Source organism: Eschrichtius robustus, chromosome 1 (genome assembly GCF_028021215.1).
Source record: "Eschrichtius robustus isolate mEscRob2 chromosome 1, mEscRob2.pri, whole genome shotgun sequence".
Taxonomy (NCBI): Eukaryota; Metazoa; Chordata; class Mammalia; order Artiodactyla; family Eschrichtiidae; genus Eschrichtius; species Eschrichtius robustus.
In genome coordinates, this window is record NC_090824.1 from 197,696,560 (window position 1) to 197,719,236 (window position 22,677).

General features: G+C 40.6%; 1 protein-coding gene across 3 annotated transcripts in view; it reads right to left on the bottom strand.

Moving 5' to 3' along the window:
* The window catches only part of ZEB1 (zinc finger E-box binding homeobox 1), a 195,231-nt gene that overhangs the window by 56,452 nt on the left and 116,102 nt on the right, over nt 1-22,677 (bottom strand). The gene's annotated exons all lie outside the window — the stretch shown is intronic.

The following is a 22,677-nucleotide window of genomic DNA, read 5'->3' on the forward strand; positions in this document are numbered from 1 at the left end:
AGACTTTCCTACTAATTTTATGAGGTCCACATTACCCTGATACCAAAATCATGTAACAATATTGCAAAAACAAACAAACAAAAAAAAAAAAAAACAAAAAAAAAACACCTCTATATCTCTCATGTACACTGGTACAAATATCTTCAACAAAAAAATTACCAAGTCATATTCAGCAATATATGAAAACACAATGACTAAGAGGGGCTTTCCAGGGAATCAATCTAAGGCTGGTTCAATACTGGAAAGTCCAGTAATGCATTCTACTGTGTTAACAGGCTAAAGAAGCAAAACTGCATGATCATATCAACTGATGCAGAAAGAGCATTTGAAAAAATTTCACATCTATTCATGATGAAAACTCTCAGCAAACTAGAAATGAAAACTTACTCAGTTTGATAAAGAGCATCTACAACAAAGCTACAGTTAACATTATATTTACAAGTAAAAGATCAAATACTTCCGCCTCTAAGATTGGGGAAAAGAAAAATGTCCACTCATATTGCTTGCTATATAACAGCAATGAACAAATGGAAACTTAATTTAAGGCAAAACATTCACAATAGTTTCTCCCTTCAAAAATGAAAGACATAGGTTTTAAGTCACTCAAAACATGTTAATGACCTGCATTTTGAAACTACAAAACACTGATGCAAGAAATCAAACAATACCTATGCAGGACAAGAAAAAAAAAATCAACATACAAAAAATCAGTTGCATTTTTATATAACTAACAGTGAACTACCTGAAAGAGAAATAAAGAAAACAATCTCGTTTACAACAGTGTCAAAACCAATAAAATACTTAGGAATAAATTTAACCAAGGAGGTAAAAGATCTGTACACTAAAAACTGTAAAACACGGATGAAAGAAATTGAAGAAGACACAAATAAGTGGAAAGATATCTTCTGTTCGTGAACTAGAAGAATTAATAGTTAAAATGTCCATACTACCCAGAGCTATCTGTAGATTCAGTGCAATCCCTATCAAAATCCCAATGGCATTTTTTACAGAAATAGAAAAAAAATCCTAAAATTTATACACAATCACAAAAGACCTTGAATAGCCAAAACAATCTTGAGAAATAAGAACAAAGCTGGAGGCATCACACTTCCTGATTTCAAACTATACTACAAAGCTAGAGTAATAAAAACAGTATGGTACTGGCATTAAAAACACAGACTAATGGACAAGAATCAAAGGCCCAGAAATAAACCCACGTGTATACGGTCAACAAATATTTGACAAGGGAGCCAAGAATACTCAATGGGCAAGAGATGGTCTCTTCAATAAATGGTGTTGGGAAAACTGGACAGTCACATGTAAAAGTGAAACTGGACTCCTATCTTGTATCATTCTCAAAAGTTAACTGGAAATGGATTAAAGACTTGAATGTGAGACATGAAACCATAAAAATCCTGGAAGAAGACATAGGGAAGAAACTCCTTGACACTGGTCTTGGCAGTGATTTTCTAGATATGACGCCAAAGCACAAGCAACAAAATAAAAAATAAACAAGTAGGAAGAAATACATCAAACTAAAAAAGCTTCTGCATAGCAAAAGAAATGATCAACAAAGTGAAAAGGCAACCTATGGGGTGGGAGGAAATATCTGCAAACCGTACATCTGAAAAGGGGCTAATATTCAAAATATACAAGGAACTTATACCACTTGACAGTAAAGAAACAAATAATGATTTAAAAATGGGCAAAGGACCTGAATAGAAATGTGTTTCAAAGCAGGTCTACAGATGGCCAAGAGGTACATGAGAAGGTGTTCAGTATCACTTACCATCGGGGAAATGCAAATCAAAACTACAATGAGGTACCACCTCACACGGGTCAGAATGGCCATCATTCGAAAGTCTACAAATAATAAATGCTGGAGAGGGTGTGGAGAAAAGGGAACCCTTGTGTACCGTTCAGAATGTAAACTGGTGCAGCCACTATGAGAAACAGTATGGAGGTTCCTCAAGAAAATTAAAAATAGAACTACCACGTGACCCAGGAATCTTACTTCTAGGTATATATCTGAAGGAAAAGAAATTACTGTCTCAAGAAATATCTGTACTCCCATGTTCACTGAAGCATTATTTACAATAGCCAAGACACGCAAACAAAGTGTCCATCAACAGATGAATAAAGAAAATGTGGTATGTATACACATACACACACACAATGAAATATTATTCGGCAGCAAAAAAGAAGCAAATCCTGCCCTATGCAGCAACATGGATGAAACTTGAGGGCATTATGCTGAGTGAAGTAAGTCAAAGAAAGACAAATACTGCATGATCTCACTTACAGGCAGAATCTTAAAAACATAACTCATAGAAACAGAATCCAGATTGGCGGCTGCCCGGGGCTGGGGAAAATGGCAGATGGTGGTCAAAGGGTACAGACTCCCAGTTATGAGTAAGTTCTGGGAACCTAATGAATGGCAATGATGAATGTAGTTAACAATACTGTATTACAGTTCGAAAGTATTCTCTCTAATGAGAGAATAGATCTTAAATGTTCCCGCCATACACACAGCCGTAACTATGTGAGGTAAGGGATGTGTTAACTAACCTTATTATGGCAATCATTTCATAATAAAAACATATATCAAGTCATACTGTATATCTTAAACAATGTTACCTAGCAAATATATCTCAATAAAGCTGGAAAAAATAAAGATAGGGACTCCTCAACATAATAAAGATGTCAGTGCTCTCAAAATTGATCTGTAGATTTAACACAATTTAAATAAAAATACCAGCAGGATTTTTTTTATATATATAAGATTATGCTAAAATTCACATGGAAAGGCAAAGAAACTATAATAGTCAAAACAATTTTGAAAAAGAAAATTAAAGGTGGAGGAATGTCATTGCCTAATTTTAAGACTTTAAGGATAAAGTCACAGTAATCACATGATGTGGTACTGCCAAAGGGACAGACCCACAGACCACCAGAAGAGAGTCCAGAAACAGATCCTCACAATATGGACAGTAAGTTTTGACACAAGTGCAAATGCAATTCAACAGAGAAAGGACAGTCTTTTCAACAAACAATATCAGAACAAATGGACATCCATATCCAAAAAAATGAACCTCACACCTCAACCTTGTATCTTATAAAAAAAATTAACTGAAAATGGATCATCATAGATCTGATAAAAAAGTGAAGGACACAAAGGAGAAAATTCCAATAATCTTGGGGTAAGCAAAGAGTTCTTGGACATGACACCAAAACATGATCCATAAAAGGAAAAATTGTTAGAAAGGCCCTCAATAAGTCTGAAACTTTTGCTCTGTGAAAGGCTAGGATAAGAGAATGAAAAGCTACAGGCTGGGAGAAAATATTTACTACAACTAAAAGGAACACTCAAAACTTAAACTAAAACCCTGCTTATATAAATGCACAAAAGACATGAACAGACACTTTGCCGAAGGGGATATCCAGATGGCAAACAAACACATGAAAAGATGTTCAACTTCACTAGCCATTAGGGGAATGCACAGGAGAACGACACATTATAAAAACACACTTATTACAATGGCTGAAGTAAAAAATAACTGACAAAATCAAAACAGTGGTGAGGATGTGGAGAAACTAGATCTTTCTGCACCACTGGTGGGATGGTACAGCCACTCTGGAAAACAACTAGACATTTTCTTAAAACATTAAACATACACTTAACATTTTATTCAACAATACCACTACAAGTTAGCCTTAAGAGAAATGAAAACTTTTCACAAAACCCCACATATACAGTAATGTTTACAGCAGCTTTATTAATAATCCTCACAGACGGGAAACAGCCAAATGTCCTTCAATGGGTGAATGGATAAACTGTGGTGCATCCATATAATGGAATACTACTCATCAATGAAGCGTACAGTATTTATACCTGCAACAAGATGAATGAATCTCAAAGGCATGCGGCATGAAGGAAGCCAGACACAAAATGTTTTATGCTGTGATTTCATCTGTATGACCTTCTCAAAAAACCAAAACCACAGTGACAGAGAAGAGGCCGTGGCTGCCAGGGTTTGCAGTAGGAGGAAGGTGTGACTAAAAAAGGGTACAGTGAGGAGTTCTTTGCTGATGGCACTGTCCTGTGGGGTCCGTGGTCCTACAACCAAAAGGGACTGATTCCGCCAATCTCCAAATGAGTGAGGAAACTGATCCTCTCCTAGGATCTCCAGAAAAATATGCAGCTCTGTCAACACTCAGGTTTTAGCCCAGTGGGATCTGTCATGGGCTATGACCAGCAGCGCTGTAAAACCATACATTTGTGTTGTTTAAGCCATTGACTGTTCTGGTAATTTGTCATGGCAGCAACAGAAAACCAATCAAGTGGTTAAATAGTCTTAGAGCAAGGAGAAGAAAGAGGATAACAGCTATTTGCTGGCTAGCCAAGAAGAAGACTGTGATGTAGGGTTCAATATCAGATACCATAGGTCTGAAAACCAAGAATCATCTAGGAATTACTAGGTCCTGGCCTTGCTGGAGGCCATGGGAATGTTTATAGTCTAGAGGGATATACTGGGTGGGCCAAAAGGTTCCTTCAGATTTTAAGTAAAAATAAAAGACACATTTTTCATTTTCACCAAGAACTTTGTTGAACGACATATTCACCTTTCTGTTCCACTACCTTCTGCCATTTTCCAGGCAACTTCATAATTCCATCTTCCCAAAACTTTCTCTTGAGCAAAGAACTGTTCCAGGTGCCTTTTACGGTCTTCCAGGGAATTGAAATTTTTTCCATTAAGAGAATTTTGTGAAGACCGAAATAAATGGAAATCCGAAGGTGCAATGTCTGGTGAATCTGGTGGATGAATCAGAACTTCCCAGCCAAGCTGTAACAGTTTTTGCCTGGTCATCAAAGAAACATGCAGTCTTGCGTTATCCTCATGGAAGACTGTGCGTTTTCTGTTGACTAATCCTGGACACTTTTTGTTGAGTGCTGCTTTCAGTTGGTCTAATCGGGAGCAGTACTTGTTGGAATTAATCATTCGGTTTTCTGGAAGGAGCTCAAAATAGAGGACTCCCTTCCAATCCCACCATACACACAACATCACCTTCTTTGGATGAAGACCGGCCTTTGGTGTGGTTGGTGGTGGTTCATTTCGCTTGCCCCACGATCTCTTCCGTTCCACACTGTTGTACAGTTTCCACTTTCCATTGCCCGTCGCAATTTGTTTTAAAAACGTAACGTTTTCATCACGTTTCAGTAGAGAATCACATGCGGAAATACGGTCAAGAAGGTTTTTTTTCGCTTAACTCACGTGGAATCCAAACATCAGAGCAGTTCACATGACCAAGCTGGTGCAAATGATCTTCAACGCTTGATTTGGATATTTTGAGTATGTCGGCTATCTCCCGCGTGGTATAACGTTGACCGTTCTCAATTACTGTTTCCATTGGGTCGCTATCAACTTCAACTGGTCTACCCTGGAGCACCGTCCAGCGAGAAATCTCCAGCACGAAACTTCGCCAACCACTTCTGACACGTTCAATCAGTCACAGCACCTTCTCCATATACTGTACAAATCTTTTTTTGCATTTCAGTTGCATATAATAAAGCATAATCAGCAGAAAATGTTGTTTTTCTTCCATCTTCAATATTAAAATGGCTACACAAAAATTCACCAATTTTGATGTTTTTTTTTTTTTTTTTAAATGCACACTGATAATGACAGCTGTCACAATACAATCTAACAAAATTGTTTCTAACGAAGCTAAAGACAACTATGCACTACTAGAGCCATCTTATGGAAAAAACCGAACGTTCTGGCCATCTCAATGTAACTTGCCTACGAGAAGAAGGGAATGAAGGCTTTTACATTTAAAATCTAAAAATGAAATACAAACAGATATATGAAGGAAACATAAAACATAAAGATAGGAATTTAAAATAAAATTAAGATTTGGAGGTCATTAAGTCAATTAGAAAGGGGAGCATGAGACAGAGAAGAGTTCAGTGCTGACAGAAGCACCACAGAAGAGATCTCTATGGATGTATCCTATGATGAAATTACATCCTGTTCCTCTATACATGTATGTCACGTAATGATGTTATATTCAACGTATATATATATTTTTCTGTTTGTCTATAAGGAAAAGAAAATAGCATACTTTTCAGTCAAATAGATTTGGATTTAAATCTTGGCTTTCCATATTTAATGTGTCATCTTAACAAGATACCTTACCTTTCTGAGGCTCAGTTTCCTTACTTGTAAAATGGAGCTAATACCCTATCTCACAGAGTTGTTATAAAAACTAACGAAAATGACGTTTGGGAAAGCAGGCAGCAGCAGGCCTGTACAGGGGCATCCACTCGGTGTTACTTCTCTGTGCTGACGTGTGAAAGTTGGCTTTACAGCTGAATGTTCATTATTGTGCCAGCCTTCCCAGCCCTCCAGTGTTTTTCAGAAAAGAGGCATATCTCTCAAAACCCAAACGAGACCCGAATACAAAAGCCCGAATGAAAGGTAGAATGAGCCTGACTCATCCTTGCCCCCAAAGTTCCAGGTATGGAGAGCAGCTCTGGGATAAGGCTGCCGGCAACTTGGAGCAGACCGGGAGGACGGTGAAGGCCGTGCCCGAGGCCTTCAGGGAGGGGACATCAGACATTCTACCAGACAGGCTAAGGCAGGGATGAAGGCCAGAGATCTGGCCAGAGATTCGACAGCATATGCACTCTGTAAGCTGAATTATTACTATGTTTCAGTGTTCCTCCTTTTGTTCTATTATTGTTTATTAAGAAAAATCTTTTTGAAAACTCCAACTTTTTTTTCAGATATACTAATAAAACTCAAAGAAAAGGGGGTTTTGCTTCATTTTGACCAGGATTAAAAAAAACCTTTTTGATTTGAAATAATTTTAGGCTTACAGGAAAGAAAAATAGCACTGAGTTCCTGTATACCTTTCAACCAGCTTCTTACATAATCACCATACTATTACGAGAACCATTATAATAACATTAATGCCATACTATTAACTCACGTACAGATCTTATTTGACTTTTGCCAGTCTCCCCCTAACGTCCTTTTCTTTTCTGGTTCAGAAATCAGTTCTGGATCCCACAGTGCATTCAGTTGTAACGTCTCCTCACCTCCTCCAAAATGTGACAATCCAGTCAGTCTCCGACAAGTCTTTGTTTTTTATGACCCTGACACTGACAATTTTGAAGAGTACTGGTCACTTGTTTTGTAGGATGCCCTCAATTTGATTTCTCTGACGTTTTCTAACGATTGGATTGAGGAAATACATTTTGAGCAAAAGTGTCTCTGAAGCGATGTGCCTTTGTTAGTGCCTCTCACCAGTGGTGTGTGGTGTCAGCGTGTCCTACTACTGGTGACATTAACCTTGATCGCCTGGTTAAGATGCTGCCAGGTTTCTTTATACTAGTAATTATGCCTTTCTTTATAATTGTCTGGTGGGGAAATACTTTGCGATTATGCAGATACACTTTTTTTCTCATTTTACTTGCACCCACTAATTTTAGCTAGCATCCACTGATGGTTCTTGCCTGCGACAATTGTCACCAAGGTGTTTGCCAAACGGCGATTTTCCATTCCCCTAATTACTTCTTAATTTACAACCGGAATTACACTATAAGGAGGAGCTTTCCCTTCTCCCCCATTTGTATTAAGTGTATCAGTATGGATGAACGGATATTTTATTTTATAGATTGAAATCCAATACTGTCATCATTATTTTGCTGCCAAAACTGTTCCAGATTTGGCCATGGGGAGCTCCTTCAAGTTAGCTCTTGTGTCCTTTGATACGCCTTCATAAATTTTTTAGCACCTTCTTACTTATGGTCCAGGCTTATCTCATATTTCCCCCCCTCAGTTCCCCCTCAAATCAGTCATTTATGCAAGGCGCCTTGGTACAGTCATTCTATAGGAGATGGCATGTGAATCCCAGATCGGTGCACTAGATACACTCACTGCTACTGGCTCTCATTGCTTCCGTGCCTTCTCAGCAGACAGAGCTGGGAGATACACATATGTACCCTAACAGCGGCACATACCCATGTGTAATTTTGTATTTATCTTTATAGACATAAAGAACCATGAGTTCACTCTGATCCCTCTGATTCCACTCGGACACCACAGGGTTTATTCTAGCCTCCTTTCTTCCCGTTGTTTGTAACTTCTTTCTGACAGCGAGAAATCTGGGTCTCATTATCCTCAACAAACTTATTTGTGCAATTCCAGTGTACACTTTACACATAAAATAGTTTCCAAAATGATGCATACCTCTGTGAGGAGCATTTGTATTGACTAGGGGGAAAACGGACTGGGGGGGCAGTGTGACACTTGTCTGAGGGTATCTTTCTGCACAGCACACCTTTACAGCCATGACAATGCCCCCGCTCCCCCCCCGCCCCCCCCACAGAATAAATCACTCAGCAGACGGAATAAAAAATGAACTACAAACATCAGCAAAGGAACCTAGCTGTATTATAAATGAATTACGCCGCACACCGAAGGGGGGTGGGGAAGACAAGAAAGAACCCAAGTGACTTGGAAAGCAGTGCTCGGAACACGCGCAGTAGAGCTGACGACGAAGGAGCTGCACACGCTGCTCTCCCGGCAGCTCGTCTGTTTGCCTGGGATTTGCAGGAGGGCAGAGGGCACGGCTGAGGCTCTCGCTGCGGGCACAGCCAGGCTCCTCCACCAGGGCCGTCTCTCAACACTCCGGTATTTAGAGGCACTTAAACACGCCTGTTGCACATTAGTGCAAATGGAGTTGGATCCCCTTATAAGCAGAGCGAAACACCACCTCCGTGGTCATCTGGCCCAGCCTTTTCATTTTACAGACGCAAAAGAGGCGCTCAAGAGGCACAGCAGTACAGTGAAGACAAGAAGCCGCGTGGTGAGCGTTTTGCGCATCGCGCACCGTCCGTGGTTGAAAAGTCTCCAAGGAGTAGGTCAGGCTGAATCTTGAGACATGAGGGTAATTTGGCTCGATAATGAGTTATATAGTGATTGATGCACTGTTTGCATAGATTACTTATACTATTTTATTATAACTTGTATTCAAGAAAGCCTTACTGCTATGGACTATAAGATCAGGATTTTAGATGTTTTTATTTCAGAGAAGCTTTCATTGACCTGGCATTTTTGTAAACACGTACATTTCTAGAGAGTTTAAAAAACTTCAACTAGAAAGATGGTTAAAAGTCACTGTTACTTGGGATCACTTTTTCAACTCAGCAATTTTAAAGCATTAAGAAACAGCCAATCTATTAAATAATATTTTATACTGTTGGATTAGTTTCATATACTTTTTAAAAGCTAAAAAAATGAGGGGCCTATAAAACAGGTGTCTCAAAAGTGAAGAGTGTACATATTTAAGAACGTTTAACTGACACAAGCATGAGAATCTTTGGCTGAACCACAAGAAACTCTTGTCAGATAAGTAGGACATGTTGGAACCCTGCCAAGTTACATTATCTTCCCTACAAAAAAATGTCAAGTTTATAAGTATTTCAAAACAACAGGGCTTAAAGAATCTAGAAATTTCATTTTTAGAAGTGAACATGTCCTAGTTAATCTATTATCTACGATGAAACTATTGCGTCTTCTCTGTAATCTAAGAACTTGATCCTAACTTGAGATTTCACTCCCAGATACGAATAGATTTTTAAAGGCGCTTACTGCATAATTAACATCTCGATAGCATGTAATATTTTCCAATATATTTAGACCCCAGATTTGCACTCTGCTGCAGCTGTGTATCAGTTTCATGTGCTGCTCTCTGGCACAGCTAAATGTCACTGACTGCTTTCTTCTTCACTGTCTCCCCTTTTTCTTAAAAGTCTTTAAAGTAACTAACTGGCATAGACGCTGTGGCTCCTGTAGCTTTCCTTCCTTCTTTCTGGTGTTTGTTGTGTCACGCTGGGTAGCAGTTTATTAACAGGATGCACAGACCAGCAGTGGAGCTGGGCCTCCGGAGAGAGACGGTGGCCAGGCCGGGGGGGCTGTCTGCCTCCGGGAGCGAGCTCCACTGGCCGTGACTCAAGTGTTCTGCTTCTGCACCAGGATCAGGCTGGTCTGGTCAACCAGGTCCAATGTGACAGATAATTTTTCAAATTCAGCCACAAGGACCATCGTGAGGAGCCATAAAACAATTCAAGGGTAGAAGTGCTCTGGATTTGAGGCCTCATTACATAAACTTTCATTTGAATGAATGATTAAGGGCCACTTAATGGCAGCCAACTGAATAAACCAGTAACAGTTACTAACCTGGATATTCATGAAGTTAAATTAATTTATTGAGGATTCTGAACCAATATTCTAGCATAAAGTCTTGGTTGCCTTGCATTCCTGGGCAGTGTTGCAAATCTACTGTGCCCCTTTTCACAGATGAAATTCTAAACTCTAGCAGTGGGAAAGGATATTTTTAAGTGGTGGAATGCCAGAATTATCCAGACTTGTGGTTTTCAGTGGCTGATACTGATTTTTCACTTTGGTCAAAACTGTTTATCAAAAGAACGGTTTTATGTTTATTGGTTTGTTCTACTTGGTCAGGCAAGATTGTTTTGAACATGGTGTGACACACATAAACATTTATTTACTTATTTAGTTAGGTGAGGTAAAGCCTAGAATTAGCCCTTTATGTTGGTTTGCAAATATAGTTTATTTATGAAAGGAATGTATCTTCAAATTGAGGGTTTTTTTCTTTAGAGGAGTTTTAAGTAGTTTTCAGTGTTTCTTTAACATATGTTCTCTAAACAATGCATGTTGAACAATAATGGCTCAAATGAAAATAGTTATGATCAGGCAGGAATTAGTGTGTAATTCTCAATACCCTATGACTTGAGTATCAAATTTACCATAAGATTTGGTCAAACAGAACTTGAGGTAGCTTGTACACAATACAAATTAGAAAGTACTGATATTTACTCCATTTCATTAATTTTACCTACCCACACTCATGTTTTTTGCTTTGTCATCATACGTAACCGGAAAATCCAGAAGAGAAGGATATTCTACTGCGTGTAGTCATATGTTCACGCTTGCCATTGTGCTTTCTTCCGTCCTGATGTCCCAAGATTTCTTTCCTATCACTTCCTTTCTGTTCAGAGAGCTTCTTTTAGCCATTCATTCAGCGTAGGTGTGCTAGGGACAAGCCCTCTTAGTGTTTCTTCATTTGAAAGTGTCCTGATTTCTTCTGCATCCTTGAAGGATCTCTTTTCAGGATATAGAGTTCCAGGTTGACAATCCTTTTGTTTGGCATCTGAGGTGTCCCGTTTCTGGCTGGCTCCATGGTTTCCTATGAGAAGTCTCTGTCACTTAAACTGTTTTCCCCTAAAGGTAAAGGCATCTCCTCTCTCTGCCTTCAGGATTCTTTCTTTGGCTTTAGTTTTCTGGAGTTAGCCTATGATGCATCTTGGCCTGGGTCTCTTTGGATTTATCCTGTTTGGGGTGTGGGTGCGTGTCTTTTGCCACATTTTGGAAAATTTCAGCCATTAACTCTTTGAATACTTTTTCAGGCCCGTCCCGTTACTTCTCTCCTGGAATTCTGATGCCAGGCACATCAGATCCAAAGGAGTCGCTTAGGCTCTGTTCTTTTTGCAGTCTGTCTCCTGCTGTTGTTCACGCTGGACGATTCTCCTGTTCCAGCTGCAACCTCCCTGATTCTCCTCCCATCCTTCCACGCGGCTACAGAGTCTGTGTGCTGAGGTTCTGAGTTTCAGTTACTGTATTTTTCAGTTCTAAATTTTCCATCTGGTGCTTTGCCGTATTTTCTATTTCTTTGTGAAGACTGTATCTTTTAGTCTGAAGCATGCTCACAATTGGGAGTTGAAGCACTTTTATCATATGACCACCCACGTCAGATAATTCTAGCATCTTTGTCACGTCGGTGTTGGTGTCTGTTGATTGTCTTTTCTACTTCAGTTGGAAACTTTCCTGGCTCTCAGTGTGACAAATGAGTTCTGAATGACACCTAGACATTCAGCTCTTCTGTAGGGAGACAGAGGCCCTGGATCCCCCGTGGGAAGGCAGGCGCGCTCCCGTTCTGGGCCGTGGCGGGGGAGGTGCGGGCCCCTCTCTCAGCCTCTGCCCCCGCCTGGGGAGAGGCGCCGCTCGTTATGGCTGAGCGGGTGGGGTCCAGGCCCCGCCAGGCTCTCCGGATCCCACTCTGGCTGAGACGGGCGAGGCGCCTCATCACCGCTCCATGTGGCTTCCACTGACCCTGCGGGCGGGGCTGAAAGCCTTCAGTCTCCACCAGGCTTCCTAGCAGGCGGGGGTGGGATGCCTGTCACCACTGGGGGAGGTGGGATGGAAGGCCAGGCTCCCGCGTAGTTTCCACGGTATTTCCATGGTCACTGCTGCTGAGTGGGGACCAAAGTCCCAGCTCCCTACTTGGTCTCCGACGTGACCATGGGGGGGGGGGGGGGTTCCTTGCAGCCAGGGTGGAGGGCTGGGCTCCCCCCTGGCCTTTGCTACAGCTCTGACGTGACCATGGGGGGAGGTTCCTTGCAGCGAGGGTGGAGGGCTGGGCTCCCCACTGGCCTTTGCTGCAGCTCTGACGTGACCATGGGGGGAGGTTCCTTGCAGCGAGGGTGGAGGGCTGGGCTCCCCACTGGCCTTTGCTGCAGCTCTGACGTGACCATGGGGGGAGGTTCCTTGCAGCCAGGGTGGAGGGCTGGGCTCCCCACTGGCCTTTGCTGGTGAGGATGAGCAGTGGGGCTGCAGCTCTGACGTGACCATGGGGGGGGGGGGGTTCCTTGCAGCCAGGGTGGAGGGCTAGGCTCCCCACTGGCCTTTGCTGGTGAGGATGAGCAGTGGGGCTGCAGCTCTGACGTGACCATGGGGGGAGGTTCCTTGCAGCCAGGGTGGAGGGCTGGGCTCCCCACTGGCCTTTGCTGGTGAGGATGGGCAGCGGGGCTGCGGTCTCCCTGCGGCTGGACTAGAGCAGTTAATGTCCACAAGCCGCCTTCCTACCAGGTACTGAGGTTCTGATCCACGAGGGACACAGTGGCTAAGAGAACACCCAGGGGACTCACTGCTGGGTTGTTCCTCGGGTCCTGAGGCAACTAGCCTGCCTTCCTCCCTCCACCTTCCAGAGTGTCCTTGTTTACACGTAGTATCCACAGGTTTCGGCTGTACTTAGCAGAAGAAATAGGGAAAAGTATATCTATTCCATCTTACCAGAAGAAGTCTCTATAGTTCTTTTTAAAACAGTTGATAAAGGATTAAGTGATTATCTTATTTTACTACTTCCTAGATGCCTTATACGTGGGCCAGCCAAGAAAACTCCTTAATCTCTATTCATATTTTATATAAGAAAAGTTTAAGAAAAGAAAGAAAGCAAAGTGCCACCCAGATGGAGCTTCCAGGTTGCTCAGATTTCAAAAGTAAATTTACAAAGAGCAGAAAGAATGTCACATAACCAAGGATGAATATAGGAGTTTAGACAACGTAAGGTCCAAATAGTGTCAGGAAGATAAAAAATGAAGAACTAAAGCTCTCAAAATGTTAAGGAAAGCAAGGAAGGGAAAAACATTTTCTTGAAACTGATGGTATAATTGATGAAGATTAAAAATAAAAAAAGGAAAACGTCTTAACGTCCTAACTCATTCACTCATTTGCAGGAGATTTCTTAAGCATCTAATACGCGTTAGGCGTTGGTGGTCACAGAGAGAGCTCAATACGATACAGTGTGTGGCCTCAGGAATGTGTGGTGGAACAGAGCGATCAGCCAGTCACAGCACGATGTGCAAGAGTGACAGACAGACGCAGCTTTGCTGACACTCACTGTGTCTGCGGGGCTCAGACAATGGGCCACAGAGGAGGAGACAGACAGGACAGAAGGACGCCCAGGAGAGGGGGCAGGATGCGGAAGCCTAGAGGAACGGGTTGGACACAGGGCGTGGTACCACACCGAGCCTGGGAAGACGCGGTGGAACTGGACTGTACAGGCCCTGGTCTGTCATGTTGCAGAGTCTGGATTCAAATCCCACAGGCAGCCAGGAACTAAAAGAATTAGTTTTGATCTTCTCTTCCAGGAAGTATGAAGTTCAAGAAGCAAAAGAGAATCAAACTCATGATAGATACATCACTGTACAGGAACACTAGGTCTCCTGGGTCATACAAAATTATTTTCAGAAAATAAAACAGACTTTGAAGATAAATCACTGACCTGATCACTGGTTATGATCTTTGAGTAACAGTGGAGATTAGGAGATATGGACAAAGTCATTCAATTTGCATAGTCTACCTTTGACTTCCTTTTGTAAACTACAGATCAGAGATATTTAACTTCCATCCTGAGAATGTTTTCTAGAATAGATTATAAAGGTACTATGTTGTCTGCACTTAAGAAGAAAAAGAAAACATTGACCACTAGCATTCGGGATGGGTTCAAAGAAAAAAAGTCATATAAACTGGCCTCATATCCATTTTTTAAAGTATTACTAGGAGGCATGGTCTCATATGATATTTATTTTTGAAGACATGGATGGATTAAAAAATGGTTGAATAAATTTATTAAAAAAGTGGTGGTTTAGAGAATGATGACAACAGAAGAAAGCTAGTGCCACTAGGTCTGTCGTTGGCCCTACTCATCACACTTTTGGATGACAGAGGGAAATGGACATGACAAAAGACAGAATCAGACTCAAAAACAGATACAAGTGGGACTGGTTCCAACAAGATTACGAGTAATAAATGTGTCATGATCAGCTCCCTCCAAACCTAACTGTAAAATGGAAGAAACCATGGGATCATTTTAAACCCCTCTTCCTCTCACAATCCTGATATAATCCATCAATAAACCCTAGTGACTCTACTTTCAAAGTAAAACCAGAATTTGGTACCCCTCACTACCTTTACTTCTACTGTCCTGATTCAAGCCACTGCCCTGGAGTATTGTTATAACTCTGTGCCGGTCTTTCTGTCCCTACCCTTGACCTCTAGGGTTTATTCTCAATACCGCAGCCAGAGTGCTCCTTGTAAAATGAAAATCAAACCACACCACGTCTCCATTCAAATTCGTCTAATGTCTCCTCATTTTAACAAGAGTAAAAGTGTGTCCAGTAGCCTCTAAGACCTCTCAGTGCTCTGGCATCTCACTGCCTCTCTGGCTTCGTGTCTGCGGATCCCTCCCTCCCTCCCTCTGCCCACGAGCCTGCTGGCCAGGCTCCTCAGACGCCAGATTAAAAATCACAGTGATTCCAGGACACAGACACACTACTAAATGTAAAATAGATAACTAATAAGGACCTGCTGTGTAGCACAGGGGACTCTACTCAATACCCCGTAATGGCCTGTATGGGAAAAGAATCTAAAACAAAGAAGAGTGGATATATGTAGATGTATAACTGATTCACTTTGCTGTACACCTGAAAGTAACACAACATTGTAAATCAACTATACTCCAATAAAAAAAGAGAAATGACAGTGATGTCCTGTGGCTTTTGTGTGCCCCCTGATATGAAGTGACGAGAAGGATACTTTACCACGTTATTCTTTGCAAAATCCCACACCCTCAGTCTAATAATGGAAAAATATCAGACAAACCCAAATTGAAGGATGTTCTACAAGTACCTGACCAGTACTCCTCAAACTGTCAGGTCACGAGAAACAAGGAAAGATGAGAAACCGTCACAGACCGGAGGAGACTAAGGAGACCAAACCAAATGCCATGTGTGCCCTGGACTGGACCCTGGAACAGAAGGATGTGAGTTGGGAAAACCTGTGAGATCCAAATAAAGTCTGGAGTCTAGGTAAGAAAAGATGGAGTCTTCTAATCCATGAACATGATATATTTCTCCATTTACTGAGGTACTTGCTAATGCCTCTAATAAGGGTTTATAATTTGTTCATGTGGTCTTCCACATCTATTTTCATTTTTTAACTCTTGCTGATGTATAAGGATGACTTTAAATTCAGTATATCATTTGTAGTCAGCAAATTTGTCAAATTCTCTTACTAGTACTAATAATTTAATATATATACAGTTGTATCGTCTGTAGATAACGAGAGTTGTTCTTTCCTTTTTAACTGCTATCTTTCTGGGTCTGTTCTGTCTTACTGCGCTGGCAGCACCTCCAGAAGGCAGCTGAGGAGAGCGGTAAACGTCCTAATCACCAAGGAAATGTTCTCATCATTTTGTCATTAAGCATGATGTCTGTGATAGATTTTACACAGACATACTTCCTTAGATCAAGGAAGTACCTAATTCATTAGTTTTTATGATATCCATTCACAGGTACTGAGTTTTAATAAACTTTTTTTTTTCTGTGTCTGTTGAAGTGAATTTTGAGTGTTCTCCTTAAGTCTGGGTTAACGTGGTATTTTTAAATTTTTTTTTTTTAATTTTTATTTTTGTAAAGATTTTTTTTGATGTGGACCATTTTTAAAGTCTTTATTGAGTTTGTTACAATATTGCTTCTGTTTTATATTTTTTGGTTTTTTTGGCCACAAGGCATGTGGGATCTTAGCTCCCCGACCAGGGATGGAACCCACACCCCCTGCATTGGAAGGTGAAGTCTTAACCACTGGACCACCAGGGAAGTCCCTAAATTGTTTTAAATGTTATTCTGACCTTGCATTTCATATACGTACATGCGTGTATACTGTATCGCTAATATCTTGTTTGGGACTTCTGTGTCTGTGTTCTGAGCAAGTCTGTAATCTTCCTTTCTTATACTTATCTGGTTTGGTATCAAGATTATGGTAGCCTCATTTAAAGAGTTGGGGAATCTTCTCTCTTACACTAGTCTTTGGAAGCACTGTCTAAAATTCTAATTATTATCTCCTTGAATATTTAGAAGAATTTACCAGTGATGTCATTTGGGCTAGTTTTCTTTGTAGAGGAGGAAAAAATTTATATATATATATACACACACACGTACGTACAGATATCAAATTATCATGTAGAAAAATTTACTGTTTTTTCTTTTCGTGTACAGTTCTATGAATTTTAACACATGTAGATCCATGTAACCACCACCAAAAACAGGGCACGGAACAGTCCCATTATCCCCAACACTCCCTGGTGCTATCAATCCCTTTATGGTCACACTTTCCCTTTAGCCCTTGGCAACTACTGATCTGTTATCCAGCATACAGTCTGTCTTTTTTGAAAATGTAAGGTACGTGGACTCAAACAGTATACAACCTTTTGGGACTGGCTTCTTTCATTTAGCATAATGTAAGCTACGTGGACTCAAACAGTATACAACCTTTTGGGACTGGCTTCTTTCATTTAGCATAATGTAAGGTACGTGGACTCAAACAGTATACAACCTTTTGGGACTGGCTTCTTTCATTTAGCATAAGACCTTTGAGATTCATCCAAGTTGCTGCTTGTATCAGTAGTATGTCCCTTTTCATCACGGAGTAGTATTCCATTCCATGAATGTACTACAGTTTCCTTACACTTTCACCTGTTGAAGGACAATGGGTTGCTTCCAATTTTTGGAACTTATGAATAGAGCTTCTAATTCTAACATCAGTGTACAAGTTTTCGTGTGAACCTAAGTTTTCATTTTCCTAGGGAAAATACCCCAGAGTGGGATTGCTGGCTCATATGCTAAGTGTATATTTAGCTTTATAATAAACTGCCAAACTGCTTCCCAGAGTGGCACAGCATTTGCAGTCCTAAGAGTCTCAGCTGCTCCGTATCTTCACCACTCCTCTGTGGTGAGGTTATAGAACTATTCCTGTTTTCCAATTCTTCCTGAGCCAGTTCTGGCTAAGAATTTCTAATATCCTGTCCCACATTTCCCCTGTAAACTTGTTAATGTCTGTAGTATCTGTAGTTATGTCCACTCTTCCATTCTTGATTTTAGCTATTTATATTTTCTTTTTTCCTTGATCAATCTCATCAAAGGTTTGTAAATATTAATGTTTTCGAAGAATAAAGTTATGCTTATGTTGAGTTTTTGTACTGTAGGTTTATTTATTTTTTTTCAAAGATTGTTTTTTTTTGATGTGGACCATTTTTAAAGTCTTTATTGAATTTGTTACAATACTGCTTCTGTTTTACGCTTTGGTTTTTTGGCCGCAAGGCATGTGGGATCCTTAGCTCCCCGAACCAGGGATCGAACCTGCACCCCCGGCATTGGAAGGCAAACTCTTAACCAGTGAACTGCCAGAGAAGTCCCCTGTAGGTTTATTTTCAATTTTATATTACAGTTGATCCTTGAACAACATAGGTTTGAACTGCACAGGTCCACTTACACGCTGACATTTTTCAATAGTAAATACTACAATACTAAGCTATTTGCAGTTGACTGAAGCCATGGATGAGGAACTGCACGAACGGGGGGACCCGCACACACTGAGGGACTGCAGGCATTGGGGGACAGTACACACAGCGGGGACCACACACGTGGGTTGGGGGGAACTGCAAGCACGGAGGGCTGACTAGGCTGCAAGGAGGGTCAGCACCTTGACCCTCGTGTTGTTCAAGAGTTAACTGTACTTATTTTGTTTTGTTTTCTTATACTTTCAAACAACTCAGTTTGCTGTTCTTTTTCTAAGTTCTTTAGATGCTTAGTTCATTAACTTTTAGCCAGACACTTTCCTAAAATATGTACTTAAAGCTCTAAATTTTCCTCTAGAAACTGCTTTAACCACATCCTACAAATTCTGATATAGAATATTTTTACCATTCAGTTCAAAATATTTCCTCATTTTCATTATGATCTCTTTATTGATCCATGAACATACATTCAAAAGTGTGTTCCTTGAAACTCCCAAACATAATATTCTATTTATCTTATTTTATAGCTTAATTGTATTGTGTTCAAGGAATATGCCCTGTATGATTTTAATTAATTAATTAATTTATTTTTGGCTGTGTTGGGTCTTCGTTTCTGTGCGAGGGCTTTCTCTAGTTGCGGCAAGCGGGGGCCACTCTTCAACGCGGTGCGCGGCCCTCTCATTATCGCGGCCTCTCTTGTTGCGGAGCACAGGCTCCAGACGCGCAGGCTCAGTAGTTGTGGCTCACGGGCCTAGTTGCTCCGTGGCATGTGGGATCTTCCCAGACCAGGGCTCAAACCCGTGTCCCCTGCATTAGCAGGCAGATTCTCAACCACTGCGCCACCAGGGAAACCCTGTATGGTTTTATCCTTTGAAATTTGTCGAGATTTGCTTTATGACCCCGTATATGTTCAATTTTTACAAATATTCCAAATAGCTTGAAAAAATACTTATTTTGCAATTACTAAGTACACTGTCCGTATATCTCTTCAAATCTTCTGTATCCTCATTGGTTTTGTGTGATTATTCCATCAATGACTAACCAAGGTATGTTAAATCCTCAGCAATGACTGTATATTTGTCTTTTTCTCTTTGTAGATTGTCTATTTTCTCTTCATATATTTTTGAGGCCTTGTTATTAGGTACAAACACATTTAAAATAATATCTGATCAGTGAATTTAATCTTTCATCATTATAAAATGATCCTGTTATCCATAATAATGCTTTTAGCCTTCAAGTCAACATCATCTGAAATAAATTTAGCTACACCCACTTTTTTTGTGAGTTTTTTCATGGGAAATACTATCTGTTTATCTATCTTTACCATGTACGTGTCATTTTCTCTGTTCTTCTTACACCTCAGACCTCTATCAAGGATTTCTCTCTTCATGCCTAAAATATATTCTTTAAGACTTGCTTTAATAAGGGTCTACTGAGAACACATTTTCTGTTTTCATTGCCTGAAACTTGTCTGAAATCGTCACCTCCTTTCTTAAAAGATATTTTGTGAAGTACAGAATTCTGTATTGGCAGGCATCTTTTCACTATGTCTGGCTTCCACTGTTTTTTACAGAGAATTCAGCTGTCAGTCCAACTGCCACCCTCTCAAACATAATCTGAATTTGGGGGGTTTACTTTTAAGAGTTTTATTTTTGTCCTGGATAATCTGTAATTTCACCATAATGTGACTGGGGATAGATTTATTTATTCTTCTTGAGATCCACTGAACTTCATGAATCTGTGGTCCGGTGTCCTTCATCAAGACCGAAAAAAATCTCAGCCATTATCTCTTCAAATACTGCTGCTTCCCTGTTCTCTCTTCTCCTAGAATTAAGAGTAGAAGAAACTTCTATTCTATCCTTCATGTCTCTTATCAGGATTTTTCTATCTGTCTCTCTGAGTTGCATTTAGTATAAATTTTCCCCTATATTCCAATTCATTAATTCTTTCTTCAGCTCTGTTTACTTTAGCATTAAACCTATCCTTTGAATTTGAATTTCTATTATTCTATTTTTTTAATTTTTAGAAGTTACATTTGGTTCTTAAAATCTGTTGGTTCTACTGTATTTTATTCTACCACAGCAGGTAATTTCAAGTTTGCATATGTTTTCTTTAAACATGACAGTCATTTTATAATCTGTATCAGATAGTTAAAGTCCTTATGGGTCAGTTTCTGCTTCCTTTTGTTTCTGGTAATTCTCACTCATGTTGCTGTCTTCTTGCTGAATTATTTGGGAAACTTCTACAGTGCTAAGATGAAGGTATGTTCCTCCAAAAGATTTGGCTTTGCTTCTGCTTGGTGTCTATGGGTAGGGCAGCAGGTCCACTTTAGACTCAATTATGGCTTGAACTTTATCAGGCTGCCCAGTAATGTGAATCTGAGCTATAAAGCAATGCATGACAGCTTGTGGTTACTGTTTCTCAGAGACAATCCTCCATTCCCCCAATCCCTAGTCAAGGCAATTTTGTTTGCTCACTGATCAACTCCTGAGGATGGTAGGGGTGGTAGAGGGTTTGCTTTTAGTTCATCATAGTCAGGATGTAGTCCATACTAGGGGAGGATCTGCTACTAACTCTTTGGTGGTCCAAGGCTTTGTTTCTTCTCAGAGGCCTGAAAACCACATCTTAGGTTACCCTTGTGAGGCAAATGTCCTCGAGGCCAAAGAGTCTTCTATGCTGTGCTCTGCTGACCTCTATGGCTTCCTGTATCCACTTAGATTTATAATCTGTTAATGTCTTACTATCTAGTTAGCTCTTTAAATCTTTCAAGAAGAATTCTTCCTTTTTTAAAAAATTTAATATCATTAGTTATTTTCAGTGAGAACACTGGTCCAAATAATCTATCCTAATGTATTTTCAGAAACAGAACCTCTTCACTGATTTTTTTCCTCTTTCTTTTTACCTCTATCTCATTCTCCTGATCTCCCCCTTTTCCAGACAAATCATTTCCTTCTTGCTTCTGTATTAAGACTTCGGATCAATGACACCAATGGATCAGTTCTGGCTACCAACAGTAAATACTTAAGAAACAGTTGCTCCCGAAGTTCTGAGCTCAGTATTACAATTTAACAGGTTATCAGCCCTACTGTTAACCAACTGTGATAATAAACATGCAAGTTAACTTCTCTCTGGGTTCTACTTTCCAGAAACCTGGGAGTTATGTCAGCCTTTCTTTCTCAATTACACAGAATTACATGGAATCAACCAAATTTAATATATCTTACTTACCCTCTACACTTCTGTCAAATCTCTCCCTTTTATTCCCATCCCAAGGCCCGCTTCTTTAGTTCAAAAACCCTCATCACTGCCTGAACTATTAAGCCTCTTTACTGAGGACACTACCTCCTGCCTCTAGACATCCCTGCTCCTAGGATTCTTTTTCCATATTGCTACCAGACTTATTTCTAAAGTACATATCAGTGCTGTTATTCTCACAGCTTCCAGGATAAAGTTCAAATTCCTTGACTTAGCACATGATGCCCTTCACAGTCTTTCCCTTGTTTACTTCGCTGAGCTCATTTTCTGCCAGCCCCATTTGTTCACATCTTTGTGGTGTCACGTACGTCGCGCCATCTGCTGCAAGCACCTCCTCTGCCTCTCCTTTGCCTACTGAACCTCTTCTGGTCCTTTGTGACTCAAGCCCAGCACTGTTTCACTCGGAAATTCTTCTAGGACTTCTCGTCTCTCAGGTGTACGTGTTCCTTCCTCGTGTTTCCACATAACTCTTAAATTTACACCTACATCGAACTATAATGACTTTGTGACTTATTTCCCTCTCCCACGTTAAGCTGTAAGCACTTTTCACACAGAGACAGTCTTATTCCAGTTTGCAACCCCCATTCCTGCAGAGCTGCTGAATGGACAGATGAGTAACGCCATAAGACGAGGGGCTGATTACGGGATTCCAGAGGTCCTCTGTTAGCTATAAAATTTGTTAACTCCTGTCACCCTGTGCCTCCTCTTTGGACTCCTATCTCAGCTTCCACATTTGGTTACCCAGATTCTTGGACCTGCATACCTGACCCATTTCCCCTGACTGTCTAGCCTGAGTTTTGGTATCCTGTCGAGATGACTTCCCTGAATTTGAATCTTGCTGGGCAGCTTCTCTCTGCCTGACCTTGAACTTGGTCCCTTTACCTGCTCCCCTTTGCCTCTGCTGATGCCCCTGAGCCCGATCCCCGATCCCTCTAATTCACAACAGCTGCCACGTCCACATCCTTCTGTTTTTATCCCACTGTTGCTTAAATTCTCACAAGATAGGCTAAATAGTTGATTGGGAAAAGTAGAAAGGAGACATTTTAGAGCTGGAAGAAAAAATACGTTCATTTGACAGATGAGGAGGAAGGTTAGACATAATGTTTGCTCACTGAAAGGGCACTGGTGGAGGGCTCCTTACTTTCATTGCTCCTTCCACTCAACCATGCTTTACTTTTGTAAAGGATTTACTCGAGGAGA